Here is a 16,594-nt window from a genome sequence, read left to right as displayed (position 1 = left end):
AGAGAAGCCCTCTCAGATACATCCGTCCTACTTCTCCTGCATGCGGCCGGAGGTCGGTCTAATTCTGGTGCTGTTGGTGGAAGCTGGGGCAACGGTGGTACTGGTGGCGATACCACAGCCACCGGAGGGGGAGCCGCCGGGGGTGGATTGTTAGGATATGGAGGTGGTAGCTTATCCAACGGCTCACGTTTATCTTCTTTTTCTTTTTCATGTTCTTCTTGTTCTTCAAATTTCTTACCTGCTTTTAGTGTAAATATTGAGGCTGGAAAAGGACGTGAAGTCTTCCTGATCCATAATCCTGCATAATCACTTTCTTCCTGGCTAAAAGCTTCCTTTGAATTAACATGGATATTTAAGGCCTGGCAAATCCAGTCTTCGAAGGATCCAAAAACAGGCCAAAAGACATGTAGTCTTAAAGGCTCCTTTGGCCATTCTGTCACACAATACTGGACCATTTTTAATTTACTTTTTCCTTTTCTGGGGTCCCTATCATTCCAATTTCTAATCGTTATTCCTAATGGACTTTCTGGTGGTATGACTGGTAATTTGCTCCCTTTCTTCTGGTCTCTGGTCTTCGATTTTGTCTGACCCATCTAGGAATTTTACTATGGCAATTCCCACAGCCCTTGGTTACCTTAGTAAGAGTGTCTTGCAGGGGGTCGAGGACCTATCACACACCCACAAATCCTATAGGAATCCCTTCGGTCCTTCACCGGCCAAGTCCCTCGCGGGAGATTGGAACCGCGGTTAGAAGACCTCCACAATCGCTTCGGAACTAAGTTCCATCTCAGTCACACTCTTACACACACAGGCAACCGAACCCCACCCAACCAAACGGTATACGCTTTAAATGCTTACGACTCCGTCATCTTCGTTCGGATCTTCACACACACAGTTACGGGCAAAATATAGTGCTGCAGCTGGCAAGGGAGCTGAAAAAAAGAATCAGAAACTTTGCTTACCTTTATTCAGGTTCAAGATGCCATGAGTTCCGACCTGACTCAAACAGCAGCCACCAAATGGTGGGGGTGCCTCTCCTAGATCAAACCAGAAATCAGGAACCAAAGCCCTCCCGGACGAGCGCCCACTTGTAATAAATGACTGGGTCCCAAATAGGATTGCAATTGAAATTTACAATTTATTAAATGAATAGAGGTAAGCAAGCAGCGCTGGGTGCGCCAGGAGTCTCTGCTCCACCAAGACGCACACAAGTTACATCAGGCGGCTGGTTTTTATGCTGCTAGGCTAATACATATTCATTACTACTTCTACAAAAGGCAGGGTTATTCTAATTAGTTCCCAGAATCCAAACCCTCCCACTGGTGCAGGCGTTATCAGTCTCCGGTGGTCCCTCTGGGGGCCGCTCGTACTGAAGGCTCGTAGTCTTCCTCCCAGGCTTTTCTCTTGTCCATCTCCTTTGTCCATCTTGGCTGGATGGCAGACACTTGCATAGTGTCCCATGCAACAGTTGTAATAGTTAGCAGTTATTCTGAAACCCCTTTGTTCTCTTATCCCCTATTGACCCGAATTGCTGGACCATTCCTTTGCAAGATACAAGAACTATATACATTAACCACTCTGGTTTTCTCAGACTTTTCATCATATCATGCGGCCCTAGCATTGTTCCATATTGACACGAATCAGATGAACTCATTTCACACTGTTAAGCTGTCTTATCACTGCAAGCATATCTCAATACCACCTTCCTTCCCTCTACAGGATGTAACTGCGCAAAAACAACATTTTTATTCCCACAACCTTGATCCCCTTACCCTGAAATCCTTATTCCCCTTAAACCTAACAACTCTAACCACAACCCTAACCCTTATTATCAACCCCCTAACGCTAATGACACTGACCTTAATCCAAACCCCAAACTGCCCCTAACCCCAGACAACCAACAACGAAACACACACACACAAAGATGGAAACTACAAAAAAGGCAAAACCTACGATACAGGCCCCAAATCACAAATACGCAACCAAAATGCTACAGAAAAGCCCCAGATGCAGGCCCCAAATGCTACTGCTAGGCCTCAAAAGCTCAAGATGCATCTCAAAGCAAAAATGCAGGCCCCAAACGTTACAGAAAAGCCCCCAAACCCAGGCTGCACAAGTCTACAAGCAGGCCCCAAACTGCCAACAGAAGCAGGCACCAACCACACCCAGATGCAGACCCCAACTGCCCACAAGCAGCTCCTACCCCACCACCCCCTCCCAAGAACTGGATTCCACCCAGACACTGGCCCAAGACCCGGACCCGACCCCCGCCATCCCCCCTACCCTCCACCCGACACAGGTGTACAAGCAGCTCACAACCCGCCCCTTCAGAGACCGGTCCCACTCCCCCCACCCCCCCCAAGACACGGGATGCGGAGGTGTACAACCAACTCCCAACTCCCTCCCCCTCAAAGGGAGGCCCCAAAGACCCCCAAATGGAGGCTCCTAGAGTGAACAAACAGCTCCCAACTTCCCCAGGCACAGGCCCACCCCCCCCCCCCAAACACAGGCCACAAAGGTGTATAAACAGCCCAGACCCCCCTCCAAGACCATGGCCCCTATAGTGTACAAGCAGCTCCCAACCACCCACAGATGCAGGCCCCAACCCTTCTCAAAAGGGAGGCACCTAGAATGCATGAGCAACTCCCAACCAGCCTAAACATAGGTCCAAAAGTGCACAAGCAGCTCCCAACCCCCCTCAAATACAGACCCCAAAAGTGTACAAGTAGCTCCCCCCCTGAGACAGGACCCAAAGGTGTACAACCAGTTCCCAACACCCCTGAGACACAGGCCCCAACCGCCCCCCCAGACACAGCGACCCAAATTCTACAAGCAGCTCCCAACCCCTGCCAGGCACGCCCCCTACCCTATACAAGCAGCTCCCAACCCTCCCCCCCCCCCCCCCCGAGGGAGGCCCCCAAGGCCCCCACAAACACAGGCCCCTACAGTGTACAGGCAGCTCCCAGCCACCCCCAGATGCTGGCCCCAAAGTTGTACAAACAGCTCCCAGCCACCCTGCAGAAACAGATTCCTACATTGTACAAGCAGTTCCCAGCCCGCTAGACACAGGCCCTGACCCCCCACACATGCAGGCCCCAAAGGTGTACAAGCAGCTCCCACCCCTCCCCCAGACGCAGGTCCCAAGCCCCCCCCCCCCAAACACAGGCCCCTACAACCAGCACCCAACATCCTACCCCCGATGCCAGGCCCAAAGGTGTAGAAGCAGCTCCAAACCTCCTCCCTCAACCCAGGCTCCAACAGTGTACAAGCACCTCCCAACCAACCCTCCCCTTCCCCCCCCCCCCCCCCCGCCCCCCGACACAGGCTCCAAAGGAATACAAAGAGCTCCCACCCCTCCCCCAGATGCTGGTCTCAACCCCCCCCCGCCCCCAGAAGCAGGCCCCAAAGGTGTAGAGTCAGCTCCCAACCCCCTCAATGCCGGCCCCAAGGGTCTACAAGCAGCTCCCCCCTTGCCCCCAGATACCGGCCCCCAGACACAGACCCCAAAAGCCTAATCACAGGCCCTGAACTCTAGAGGCAGGCTCCAAAACCCAGGACAAAGCCCCAGTGGTTCGAGACAGGGCCCAAATCCCAGACACAGGCCCCAAACGCTAAACATATGCCAAAAAAAGTATTAGTGCTGGTGCCAAATGTTACAGACAGGCCCCAAAGCCTGAGATGCTCAAGGCTGAGACGTAACTTGGCTTTCTGAATTACTGGAAAGCAGCTTTCATTCTCAGATAATTGTGTGCAGGCTAGATAGGATGGGGCTTCAGGCACCTCTTCACCTGAGGAAACACACTGCCATCAGGCACCGCTGTGCCAGACAAGCTTGTTCTGCTAGAACACCCTACTCAGATGCACTGTGGCATTCAAGTGAACTGCTTTCATGCAAATATAACGACTGATGTTACAACCCACCTTGCCTGTGGCACCTGATGAACAGAAGAGTAAGCCACCGCAGCGCTTCAAAACCATCCCTGCACATGCCGCTCCTTGTCGCTCTCTGGCCTTATCTCATATCCTTATCCACTTCTGTGGAGAGCCTGCCACGGCACCTGCAAAGCAAGACGGACACCTTTCATAGTCACCTTGTGCTACTTGGTCGTTCTGCTCCAACCCAGCTCATGACCAGCCCCTCTTCTTACACAGCTCTTCAGAGTGCAGTTTGCTCCTTTGAGCCTGTGCGAGACACCTGTGAAAGAAAAAGAAACGCATAGGCCGATGCAGCATCCAAAGACACAGCACAACTAGGTAAGTTACTCTCATCTGCTCCCTTACCTCTGCCGCTTACCAGCCCCCGAGGCAGATGCTTCAATCTACCCTCTTCAAACAGCTACAACACCTCTAAAAGACAAAGAGGGGATGCCTAGAGGAACAGTGAGACCTACAACACAACAACTGCTACATCTGTTCCTCACTCACCTTGCCAGAGGCAGCTCTGCGTGTGACGTCCCAGGTTGTACACTGCGTTACCTAACCCTTACCGTAACCCTTACCCTAACCCTTCTCACCCTTACCATTACCCAAATCCTTACCTTTACTTTTTCCTTACCCTTACTCTTTCCTTTAACCATAACCTTACCCTTACCCTATACCTTACTCCAACCCTTCCCCTTACCTTCCCCTTCCCCTTACACTTAACCTAACCCTTACCCTTCTGCTTCCCCTAAAACATATCCTAACACATTCCCTTACCCTTACACTTACCCTAACCCTTTCTATTACCCTTACACTTACTCTTGCCCTAATCCTTGCTTGCACCCTTACACTTATCCTAACCCTTACCCTTACCCATACTCAAACCCTTACTCTAACCCTTACCCTGACCCGTACCCTTACCCTTACCCTTAACCTAAGCCTAAACCTTAAACCTTACTTTAAAGCTTACCCTTTCTGCTACACTTACCCTTAGCCGAAATCTAAACCTTACACTTACCCTTAGCCTAACCCTCACCCTTACCATTACCCATACCCTTATTCTTACCCTTACCCTAACCCTTACCTTTACACTTACGGTTACCATTAACCTTACCCTTACCCTAACATTTATCCTTAACCTAACCCTTACCCTAAACCTTACCCCAACCCTTACCCTGACCCTTACATTAACCCTAACCCTTACCCTAAAACTTACACTTACTCTTAACCTTAACCTTACCCTTAACATTCACCTAATACTTACGCATACGTTTTCCTGACTTTAACCCTAAAACTAACCCTAACCATTACCCTAACATTTAACCTTACCCTAACCCTAACCCTTACTCTAACCCTTACCCTGACCTGTACCCTTATACTTACCCTTACCCTTATACTTACCCTAATTCTTACCCATACCCTAACACATATTTGTACCCTTAACCTTACCGTTACCCTTAACCTTACCCTTACCCTTACTCTATCCGTTACCCTTACGCTTACCCTTAACATAAACCTTACCCTTGACCTTACCCTTACCATAAGCCCTACAACAACACTTACATGTACACTTACGCTTGCACTTACCCTAGCAATTACTCGTACAATTACCTTTAACCTAACCATAAACATTAAGGATAAGCTTAAGGGTCACCCTTAAGCTTAACGTTATCCTAACACTTAAGGGAACTTATTGTATCTGTTAGATAACGGATAGAATAAGGGTAAGTGTAACGGTTAAGTGTTAGGGTAATGGTTAGGGTTAATTTTAGGATTAGGGTGAGAAAAATGTAAGGTTAAGTACTAGCTTAAGGTTAAGGGTAAGGTTAAGTTTAAGAGTAAGTGTAAGGTTTAGGTTAAGGGTTAGGGTTAATGTAAGGTTCAGGGAAAGGTTTGGGGTAAGGTTTAGGGTTAGGTTCAGCTTAAGGGTGAGGGTTGGGGTATGGTTAAGGGTATGGATAAGGAAAAGTGTAAGGGATAGGGTAAGGGTAAGGGTTAGCGTAAGGGTAAGATTAATGGTAAGGTTTATGTTAAGGGTAAGCGTAAGGGTAACGGATAGAGTAAGGGTAAGGGTAACGGTAAGGTTAAGGGTACAAATATGTGTTAGGGTATGGGTTATGGTATGGGTAAGAGTTAGGGTAATGTAAGGGTAAGGGTGAGTGTAAGGGTATGGGTCAGGGTAAGGGTTAGAGTAAGGGTTAGGGTTAGGGTAAGGGTAAGTGTTAGAATAATGGTTAGGGTTAATTTTAGGGTTAGGGTGAGGGAAACGTAAGGGTAAGTATTGGGTTAAGGTAAGGGTAAGTGTAAGGTTTAGATTTAGGCTAATGGTAAATGTAGCAGAAAGGGTAAGGTTTACGATAAGGGTAAGTGTTAGGGTAAGGGTAAGGTTTAGGGTAACATAAAGGGTAAGGATTACGGTAAGGGTAAGGGTACGGGTAGAATTTGTTAGAATATGGCCTATGGTAAGGGTAAGGTTTAGGGTAAGAGTAAGTGTAAGTGTATGTGTAAGGGTACGGGTCATTGTAAGGGTTAGAGTAAGGGTTAGGGTAAGGGTAGGTGTTAGGGTAATAGTTAGGGTTAATTTTAGGGTTAGGGTGAGGGAAACGGAAGGGTAAGTATTAGGTTAAGGTTAAGGGTAAGGTTAAGGTTAAGAGTAAGTGTAAGTTTTAGGGTAAGGGTAAGGGGTTAATGTAAGGGTCAGGGTAAGGGTTAAGGTAAGGTTTAGGGTTAGAGTTAGGTTAAGGTTAAGTTTTAGGGTAAGGGTAAGTTATATGTCTAAGGATAAGTGTAAGGGTAAGTGTTAGGGTAAGTGTAAGGATAAGGATAAGTGTACAAGTCAGGGTAAGGTTTAGAGTTAGGATTAGGGTTTGGGTTAGGGTAAGGGTAAGTGTTAGGGTAATGGTTAGGGTTAATTTTAGGTGTAGGGTGACGGATAAGAAAGGGTAAGTAGTAGGTTAAGGTTAAGCGTAAGGTTAAGGTTAAGGTTAAGAGTAAGTGTAAGTTTTAGGGTACGGTTTAGGGTTAATGTAAGGGTCAGGGTAAGTGTTTGAGTAAGATTTAGGGTTAGGGTAAGAGTAAGTATATGGGTAATGGTAAGGGTAAGTGTTAGGGTTAGGGTAAGTGTAAGGTTTAGATTTAGGCTAAGGGTAAGTGTAGCAGAAAGGGTAAGGGTTATGGTAAGTGTAAGTGTAAGGATAAGGTTAAGGTTTAGGCTTACGTTAAGGGTAAGGGTAATGCTTTGGTAAGGGTAAGAGTAAGGGTAAAGGTAAGGGTTACGGTAAGGGTAAGGGTACTGGTAGAAGTATGTGTTAGAGTACGGCTTATGGTAAGGATAGAAGTAGCTCCACCCCCAGAGACAGGACCCAAAGGTGTACAACCAGTTCCCAACACCCCTGAGACACAGGCCCCAACCGCCCCCCCAGACACAGCGACCCAAATTCTACAAGCAGCTCCCAACCCCTGCCAGGCACGCCCCCTACCCTATACAAGCAGCTCCCAACCCTCCCCCCCCCCCCCCGAGGGATGCCCCCAAGGCCCCCACAAACACAGGCCCCTACAGTGTACAGGCAGCTCCCAGCCACCCTGCAGAAACAGATTCCTACATTGTACAAGCAGTTCCCAGCCCGCTAGACACAGGCCCTGACCCCCCACACATGCAGGCCCCAAAGGTGTACAAGCAGCTCCCACCCCTCCCCCAGACGCAGGTCCCAAGCCCCCCCCCCAAACACAGGCCCCTACAACCAGCACCCAACACCCTACCCCCGATGCCAGGCCCAAAGGTGTAGAAGCAGCTCCAAACCTCCTCCCTCAACCCAGGCTCCAACAGTGTACAAGCACCTCCCAACCAACCCTCCCCTTCCCCCCCGCCCCCCGACACAGGCTCCAAAGGAATACAAAGAGCTCCCACCCCTCCCCCAGATGCAGGTCTCAACCCCCCCCCGCCCCCAGAAGCAGGCCCCAAAGGTGTAGAGTCAGCTCCCAACCCTCTCAATGCTGGCCCCTAGGGTCTACAAGCAGCTCCCCCCTTGCCCCCAGATACCGGCCCCCAGACACAGACCCCAAAAGCCTAATCACCGGCCCTGAACTCTAGAGGCAGGCTCCAAAACCCAGGACAAAGCCCCAGTGGTTCGAGACAGGGCCCAAATCCCAGACACAGGCCCCAAACGCTAAACATAGGCCAAAAAAAGTATTAGTGCTGGTGCCAAATGTTACAGACAGGCCCCAAAGCCTGAGATGCTCAAGGCTGAGACGTAACTTGGCTTTCTGAATTACTGGAAAGCAGCTTTCATTCTCAGATAATTGTGTGCAGGCTGATTAAGGAGCTATTGGGGAGGCAAGGACAATCCCCAGACAAGGACTGTATATCTCGAAACAAGACACTGGAACTCATGATAAGGAAGCGGCAGGCGGACAGAGAAACGAATGTAAGGACTATAACTCTCGAAACTGGACATTGGAATTCATTATAAAGATACAACAAACGGGAGAATTGGCAACAACCAGCTCTTGCAATTAAGAAACATGCCAATTCAGCAGATTCCTGACCAAAGGTGAAAAGTACACTGTGAGGAAGACTCGGGGTCTTCCTCCCAAAGACCCCTGCCCACGTCCCAAAGACCCCTGCCCACAATTCTTGGAAGGCTCTGCGCAGGCGCAAGGTGCCAAAAGGCTAATTAGCATGAGAAGCGAGGGAAGGTGGGGATAGGTAATGCATATGTATAGGTGCTTGTAGAATATTGATAGATTGATTGTATAAATTCAAGACTGCTTTCTGCTTTGGGTATGCACGATAGGTGGAGAGATCCCCCGTGCATCCAGCGCTGCAATAAAGAATATACCACTTAAAGGAATTTCGGCTTCGATCTTTGAATCAATTTGGCGACCCAGATGGGACAACCTCTCTGCCGGACTGCAGGACCTGCTGGGAACAGGACTCCCTAGGGTACCCCCGGGATTTCCCGGAGGGACTCCTCGACTCACCGGATCACTGCGGAGGCAGACAAGGACCCCATCATTGTAAGTGAGTATATTCTTTATTCTGGTTTGTTTTTCTGGTAGACCGGTCATCTGGAACTGTCTGTAAGTCAGAAGGTGATCTTCTGCGAGGCAGTGTTTGGTATATACTTTGTGGTTAGCACCATAAGTAGATGTTTGGGGACCTTAAGGAAGGAGCTGGCTTTAAGGTCCATCTGGAATTGTGTTGTCTATTTTGGTTTTCTGACTCATGGAGTATGGTATTTAACTCTGGTTATTGTTACTGCGATTTTGGCTATTTTCCTGGTGGTAATAGTAGGTTCGTGGCATTGTTATAAGAAAGATATCGTTACGGTGTTACACAGTTCGGTTTTCTGACTTATCGCATGTGGAATTTGACTCTGACTATTGTTACTGTGATTTTAGCAATATTGCTGGTAATAGTAGTTTTGTGGCATCGCTACTGAAAGATACTGCGTGCCCGTATTTTTGTGAGTGATACGTTTTGTGATACGCTTTTGTAAGTAACGTGTGTATTCTGAAAGTGTAAACTGGAAACTGGGGGGGCAAACAAGCAGTGAAATTTTAAAGAAAAGTGTGTTAGGATGTGTTTTAAGTCACTGGAAGGATATTGGAGGATCTGCCAGTGGAAGTGTGAACAGGAAAACATTGATAAAATATCGTAATCAGTGGTGGCCGCTTTATAAGCTGGAATGTGGAGAAAAGTGGCCCCTAAATGGAACTTTAAACTATAATATTTTGCTACAGTTAATGTTGTTTTTTGAGAAGCAGAACAGGATGAAATGTTGTATACTGATGTTTCAGCATCTTGGTGGGAAAAGGTAGGGAATTAAGTTGGCCCCTGACTGAACCTTTGATGTTGGCATTAGAGAAGTACAGGCTGGAGAAAGATAAAGGAAGTGTTAAAAGGGTTGTTGAAAGTGTTAAAGGTGTTTGAAGTTGAATGAGCAGGGAAAGAGGATGTAGGAATATTAATAGTTCTGCCTCTGCCCGAGGCAGAGATCTTAAAATCATGGGTGTTAGCCCTTTAGGGCAAAGGGACCATGATCGGTCCGAGAGAGTTGTCACAGAAACAGAAAAGAGGTCAACTCTTAAAACAACCTGAGTTCATGTGCGAGCTCAGATTGCTGATGGGACCATTCAGGGAACTGTGGACAATTGCATTCCCCTGACCGACCCCCACTAAGACCCGAATCATCCTGAAAATTATGAGCGGTTAAGTAAATACTAAAACCTGGATGAATTGGGAATTGAGAATATGCTTCCAACAAGGTCTAAAAGAAAGCCCTATGGAATTTTTGGACCAACTCTGAAATGTAATGAAAATAAATAAATAAATAAATAAATAAAACAAAACGGTTTGGACCTGGCTTTGGAGGACAAATTGACTAGCCTTTTCCTAGGGTAATCAACCCCTGATTTCAACAGGAATAACGGGGACCTGGGGAATCTACCCTAGCGGATCCTCCACTGGTTATAATGAAGCTAGGGGAGGAATGGAAGTGAAATTTCTTATTGCTATGGGGCAACGTATTCAGTTCTAAATCAAGCATTAATGCCTTCACAGAATTATTATGTTAGGGTAAAAGGTGTGTCGTGGTTTAATCCGGCCGGCAGCTAAACACCACGCAGCTGTTCGCTCACCCTCCCCCTCCCTCTCTGGGACGGGGGAGAGAAATGGAAAGTGAAGCCTGTGAGTTGAGATAAAGACAGTTTAATAAGACAAAATAATAATAATAATAATAATAATAATAATAATAATAATAATACAATGATGATAATAGTACCACTACTAATAATGTGTACAAACAAGTGATGCACAATGCAATTGCTCACCACCCGCTGACCGATGCCCAGCCTAACCCCGAGCAGTCCGGCCCCCTCCTCCTGGCTAGCCACCCCTATGTATTGTTTAGCCTGACGTCAGATGCTATGGAATACCCCTTTGGCTAGTTTGGGTCACCTGTCCTGGGTCTGTCCCCTCCCAGCTCTTACTGCACCCCCAGCCTGCCTGTTGGCAGGACAGAGCAAGAAGCTGAGATGTCCTTGGCTTGGTATAAGCACTGCTCTGCAACAGTTAAAACATCGGGGTGTTATCAGCACTCTTCTCATCCTAAGCCAAAACATAGCATTCTCCCAGCTACTAGGAAGAAAATTAACTCTGTTCTAACTGAAACCAGGACAAGGTGTAACCGAAAAGGCTTATTTTTGTGAACCTTTGAAGTACAAGTTAGGGAAACAATGGGGCATACACAGATTTTTATCTATGCCTAGCTCCTCATGGGCACTCTTAGGTAGAGATTTATTAGAGCAAGTAGGAGCAGAAATTGTCTTTGAAAAAGGGAAAATGGAATTAAGAAGAGGAGAAGAACAACTAATAAATGTGTTAAGCTTGGCACTAATACAAACTGACCCTAAAAGTGAAATACCTTTAGAGATCACAGATCAAGTATGTCCAGGAGTTTGGGCTACCGAAGTCCCTGGAAGAGCTAAAAATGTGACCTTAATAATTATTAAATTAAAGCCAGGAGAGAAACCCGTTAAGGTTAAGTAATATCCTTTGAGGATAGAAGATAGGAAAGGAATTAAAGAGATAATTGATCAATTTTTACAGTATGGATTATTGATTGAATGCGAATCAGAATCCAATGCACCCATATTGCCAATTAAAAAGGCAGATGAAAAAGCTATAGGCTAGTTCAGGATTTGAGGGCCATAAATAAAATCACTGAGGATATACATCCAGTAGTGGCAAACCCTTATACTTTGCTGACTAAATTAAAGAATAGTCAAGTCTGGTTTACCGTACTGGATTTAAAAGATGCCTTCTTCTGCCTAGGCTTAGCCACAGAAAGCCAAAACCTATTCGCCTTTGAATGGGAAAATCCCGATTCAGGCAGAAAGACGCAGCTTACGTGGACATTACTACCTCAAGGATTCAAGAATAGCCCCACTATTTTTGGAAACCAATTAGCAAGGGAACTCGAAACATGGATACCTCCGGACACTGAAGGTGCTTTGTTACAATATGTAGATGATCTCTTAATAGCTACCGAGACTAAAGGGAGTTGTATTCAATGGACTATAAGTCGTCTTAATTTTCTGGGTTTAAATGGATATCAAGTCTCTTGACAGAAAGTCCAGCTGGCTCAACAAAGTGTGACCTATCTGGGATTTGACATTTCGGAAGGACAACGAGAACTAGGAACTGAACATAAGGAAGTCATTTGCCGGACTCCAGAACCTCAAATGGTAAAGGAGCTACAAAGCTTTTTAGGAATGACAGGTTGGTGTTGCCTTTGGATTTATAATTATGGACTATTGGTAAAGCCTCTATGTGAATTGATAAAGATTAACCAGTCAAAGTTAGTCTGGACTGGAGAAGCACAAAAAGTCTTTAAACAACTTAAACAAGAATTGATGATTTTGAAATGTCAAGCAATATTGGTAGAACAGGACGACGTGGAAATTGTGATAATTCATATTGTGAATCTAGCCTCTTTTCTTAGTGATGCTCCGGCACAAGCTGTGATTCACGATTGTTTAGAAACTCTAGAGACTGTGTATTCCAGCCGACCAGACCTTAAGGAGGAGCCCATGGAAGATGCGGAAGACACTTGGTTCACGGATGGGAGCAGTTTTGTTACGCAAAGACAACGTAAAGCTGGATATGCTATAACAACTACTCAACAGGTAATCGAGTCTAAGCCTTTACCCCCTGGAACATCAGCTCAAAAGGCGGAGATAGTTGCTCTCACGAGAGCATTGGAACTGGCAGCGGGAAAAAGGGTAAACATTTGGACAGATTCTAAATATACATTCGGCGTGGTACGTGCTCATGGAGCAATTTGGAAAGAACATGGATTGCTGACCGCTCAGTGAAAACACAAAGTATGCTGAAGAAATTTTAAAATTGTTAGAGGCTGTAAAACAACCAGAAAAGGTAGCTATCATGCATTGTCAGGGACACCAAAAGGGGAACAGCGATTTTGAAATTGGAAAATCGATTGGCAGAGGCTAAGCAGGCAGCTGAAATAACTGAGGTGAAGGCATTGTCTTTGATACCAGACGGTAAAATCCAAACTATATCCAAATTAGACAAAAGAAGACTTAAAATTAATTGAAGATTTGAAAGGTAAAATGAAACCAGATGGATGAGTATATTTAAAAGATAACCACATAGTAATACCCTCTAGTTTGACATGGCCCATAGTTCTTACAGAACACAATAAAACGCATTGGGGAGCTGGCACACTGCATAAGAGCCTGAGTCAGACATTAGTGGGACGATATGATAAAACAAGTAACTCAACAATGTAGCATTTGCTTACACAATAACCCCAATACCAAGGATAGAATAAAATTTGGAATAATCGGTAAAGGAAATTATTCGGGGCAACAGTGGCAAATTGATTTTTCAGAACTCCCTAGAAAAGGGGGGTATCATTATTTACTGGTTCTGACTGACCCGTTTTCAGGAAGGCCTGAAGCCTTTCCCTGTCGAACAAACAAAGCAAGAGAAGTGGTTAAAGTCTTGTTAAATGAAATAATACCATGCTTTGGGATTCTAGTAGCAATGTCTTCTGATAGAGTTTCACATTTTTGTGCACAAGTGGTAGAACAGATAAGTAAGATTCTAAAGATAGACTGGCAACTGCATACTCCTTATAGACCACAGGCAAGTGGACAGGTAGAAAAAATGAACCATTTAATTAAACAATAAATAGCTAAAATTGGATAAGAAGCTAATTTGTCATGGCCTCAATCCCTCCCTTTAGCATTACTCAGAATTAGAGTTAAACCTAGAATAAAAGGAAATTTGAGTCCCTTCAAAATCTTATATGGAAGGCCATAGCAATTTCTATTTAGTGGAGAGGACCTAACGCAGTTAGGATCAGACTATTTATATGCTTATATAACTGAACTTCAGAAACAATTAAATAAAGTACATACATTTGTTTTAGGGACCAGGGCTAGAGGGTTGGATCAACCAATCCACCCCTTTATGCTCGGGGATTATATATATATAAAGACTTTTTCAGGACAACCCGTGCAGGAAAAATGGAAGGAAAGTGGATGGGAGCATACCAAGTATTACTGACAACACACACCGCCATTAAGATTAAGAAGCAAGCAGCTTGGATCCACAATTCAAGGGTGAAGAAGGCCCCGGTGAGGATATGGACCACCACTCCAATTGGACCAACAAAATTACGGTTTTCCAGATCCTAATGATTGCAGGGGTGCGGTTCTCGGATTTGGGGTGGGCAACTTGGGATGAGAACTTACACCTGACCTTAATACAAACAATTTCTCAAGTAACTAATAAGACGAACTGTTGGGTATGCACCCATCTGCCACAGCATGGGAATAAGGGTGTATCGTTAATTGGGATTCCCTTGCCTGCAAACTTATCTTGGACTAATTTGTGGGAAAACACGTCTTGGGGTCGAAAATATTAAGCAGTTTTGGAACTAGAAGTGAGTAGCTTCATGCCGTTAGAATCCTATTATGTATGTGTACAAAGGTGTAACCCGCCTAAGGGTATAGGAAAACAGTATTGTATAAATACGGATACTACTTATGTGGGAAATCAGACATCTTGTAATTGAACAATTGATATTAGTACGACTAGCGGCTGGGCAAATTCAACCAGCTGGACGGTTCCAGAAGGAAAAGGGTGGTATTGGCTATGCAATGATACAGCCCGTAAGGTCTTGCCTGAGAATTGGAAGGGAACTTGCACTCTTGGAGCGGTAGTCCCCAATATGACAGTACATGATGTAGCGCCTCGAGGTTACTTGAGAAATCATATCCGGAGAATCAGATGAAAAATTAACAATCCATTGGTAGAGAGACACACCCCTTTTCATAGTTTTGTGCGATGGTTTATCCCATGGTTAGGAGTGAGTGAATTGGAAAAGGCAATAGTTAATATTTCTGCAATTATAGAGAAGTTAGAAAACAAAATTCTGGATGCTATAAAGGCTCAACAAGAAGAGATATCTAGTTTATCACAGGTAGTGTTACAAAATCGGATGGCCCTAGACTTGTTACTGGCCACTCAAGGGGGAGTCTGTACAGTAATAAACACAAGTTGTTGTGTGTATGTAGATCAGAGTGGAAGGATCTCTACCGACCTGGAAGAAATATGGAAGCAGACCAGGATCCTACATGAGATCAGTAAAGATGATCTTTCATGGAGTTTTAGTGAACTATGGAATAAGTTAACCTCCTGGTTGCCCAATTTCCAATGGTTGAAACAAGTATTCATTGCTCTAATCGTATTAGTAGTGTTAGGAATATTTGTGTGCATGTTGTTTAGATGCCTGCTTTGTTGTGTTACTGTAAATAAAGAAAGTATCTGATGCAAAAGAATTTGCATGGGAAAAGAAAAGGGGGGATTGATTAAGGAGGTATTGGGGAGGCAAGGACAATCCCCAGACAAGGACTGTATATCTCGAAACAAGACACTGGAACTCATGATAAGGAAGCGGCAGGCGGACAGAGAAACGAATGTAAGGACTATAAGTCTCGAAACTGGACATTGGAATTCATTATAAAGATACAACAAACGGGAGAATTGGCAACAACCAGCTCTTGCAATTAAGAAACATGCCAATTCAGCAGATTCCTGACCAAAGGTGAAAAGTACACTGTGAGGAAGACTCGGGGTCTTCCTCCCAAAGACCCCTGCCCACGTCCCAGAGACCCCTGCCCACAATTCTTGGAAGGCTCTGCGCAGGCGCAAGGTGCCAAAAGGCTAATTAGCATGAGAAGCGAGGGAAGGCGGGGATAGGTAATGCATATGTATAGGTGCTTGTAGAATATTGATAGATTGATTGTATAAATTCAAGACTGCTTTCTGCTTTGGGTATGCACGATAGGTGGAGAGATCCCCCGTGCATCCAGCGCTGCAATAAAGAATATACCACTTAAAGGAATTTTGGCTTCGATCTTTGAATCAAGGCTAGATAGGATGGGGCTTCAGGCACCTCTTCACCTGAGGAAACACACTGCCATCAGGCACCGCTGTGCCAGACAAGCTTGTTCTGCTAGAACACCCTACTCAGATGCACTGTGGCATTCAAGTGAACTGCTTTCATGCAAATATAACGACTGATGTTACAACCCACCTTGCCTGTGGCACCTGATGAACAGAAGAGTAAGCCACCGCAGCGCTTCAAAACCATCCCTGCACGTGCCGCTCCTTGTCGCTCTCTGGCCTTATCTCATATCCTTATCCACTTCTGTGGAGAGCCTGCCACGGCACCTGCAAAGCAAGACGGACACCTTTCATAGTCACCTTGTGCTACTTGGTCGTTCTGCTCCAACCCAGCTCATGACCAGCCCCTCTTCTTACACAGCTCTTCAGAGTGCAGTTTGCTCCTTTGAGCCTGTGCGAGACACCTGTGAAAGAAAAAGAAACGCATAGGCCGATGCAGCATCCAAAGACACAGCACAACTAGGTAAGTTACTCTCATCTGCTCCCTTACCTCTGCCGCTTACCAGCCCCCGAGGCAGATGCTTCAATCTACCCTCTTCAAACAGCTACAACACCTCTAAAAGACAAAGAGGGGATGCTTAGAGGAACAGTGAGACCTACAACACAACAACTGCTACATCTGTTCCTCACTCACCTTGCCAGAGGCAGCTCTGCGTGTGACGTCCCAGGTTG

At 45.8% G+C, this 16,594-nt stretch overlaps 1 long non-coding RNA gene across 1 annotated transcript; it reads right to left on the bottom strand.

Annotated features, from left to right (window-relative positions):
* Window positions 1-1,159: 1,159 nt before the first annotated feature.
* On the bottom strand, window positions 1,160-16,183 carry LOC311439246. Its single transcript, XR_014694622.1, has 4 exons — window positions 16,053-16,183; window positions 4,149-4,195; window positions 3,922-4,058; window positions 1,160-1,444 (listed from the first exon to the last, which is right to left on the bottom strand). It is a non-coding gene; the product is annotated as an uncharacterized lncRNA (long non-coding RNA).
* Between the last annotated feature and the right edge of the window lie 411 nt (window positions 16,184-16,594).

Source organism: Aythya ferina (genome assembly GCF_964211825.1).
Source record: "Aythya ferina genome assembly, chromosome: 6".
NCBI lineage: Eukaryota > Metazoa > Chordata > Aves > Anseriformes > Anatidae > Aythya > Aythya ferina.
This window is presented reverse-complemented; position numbering and strand designations above follow the sequence as displayed.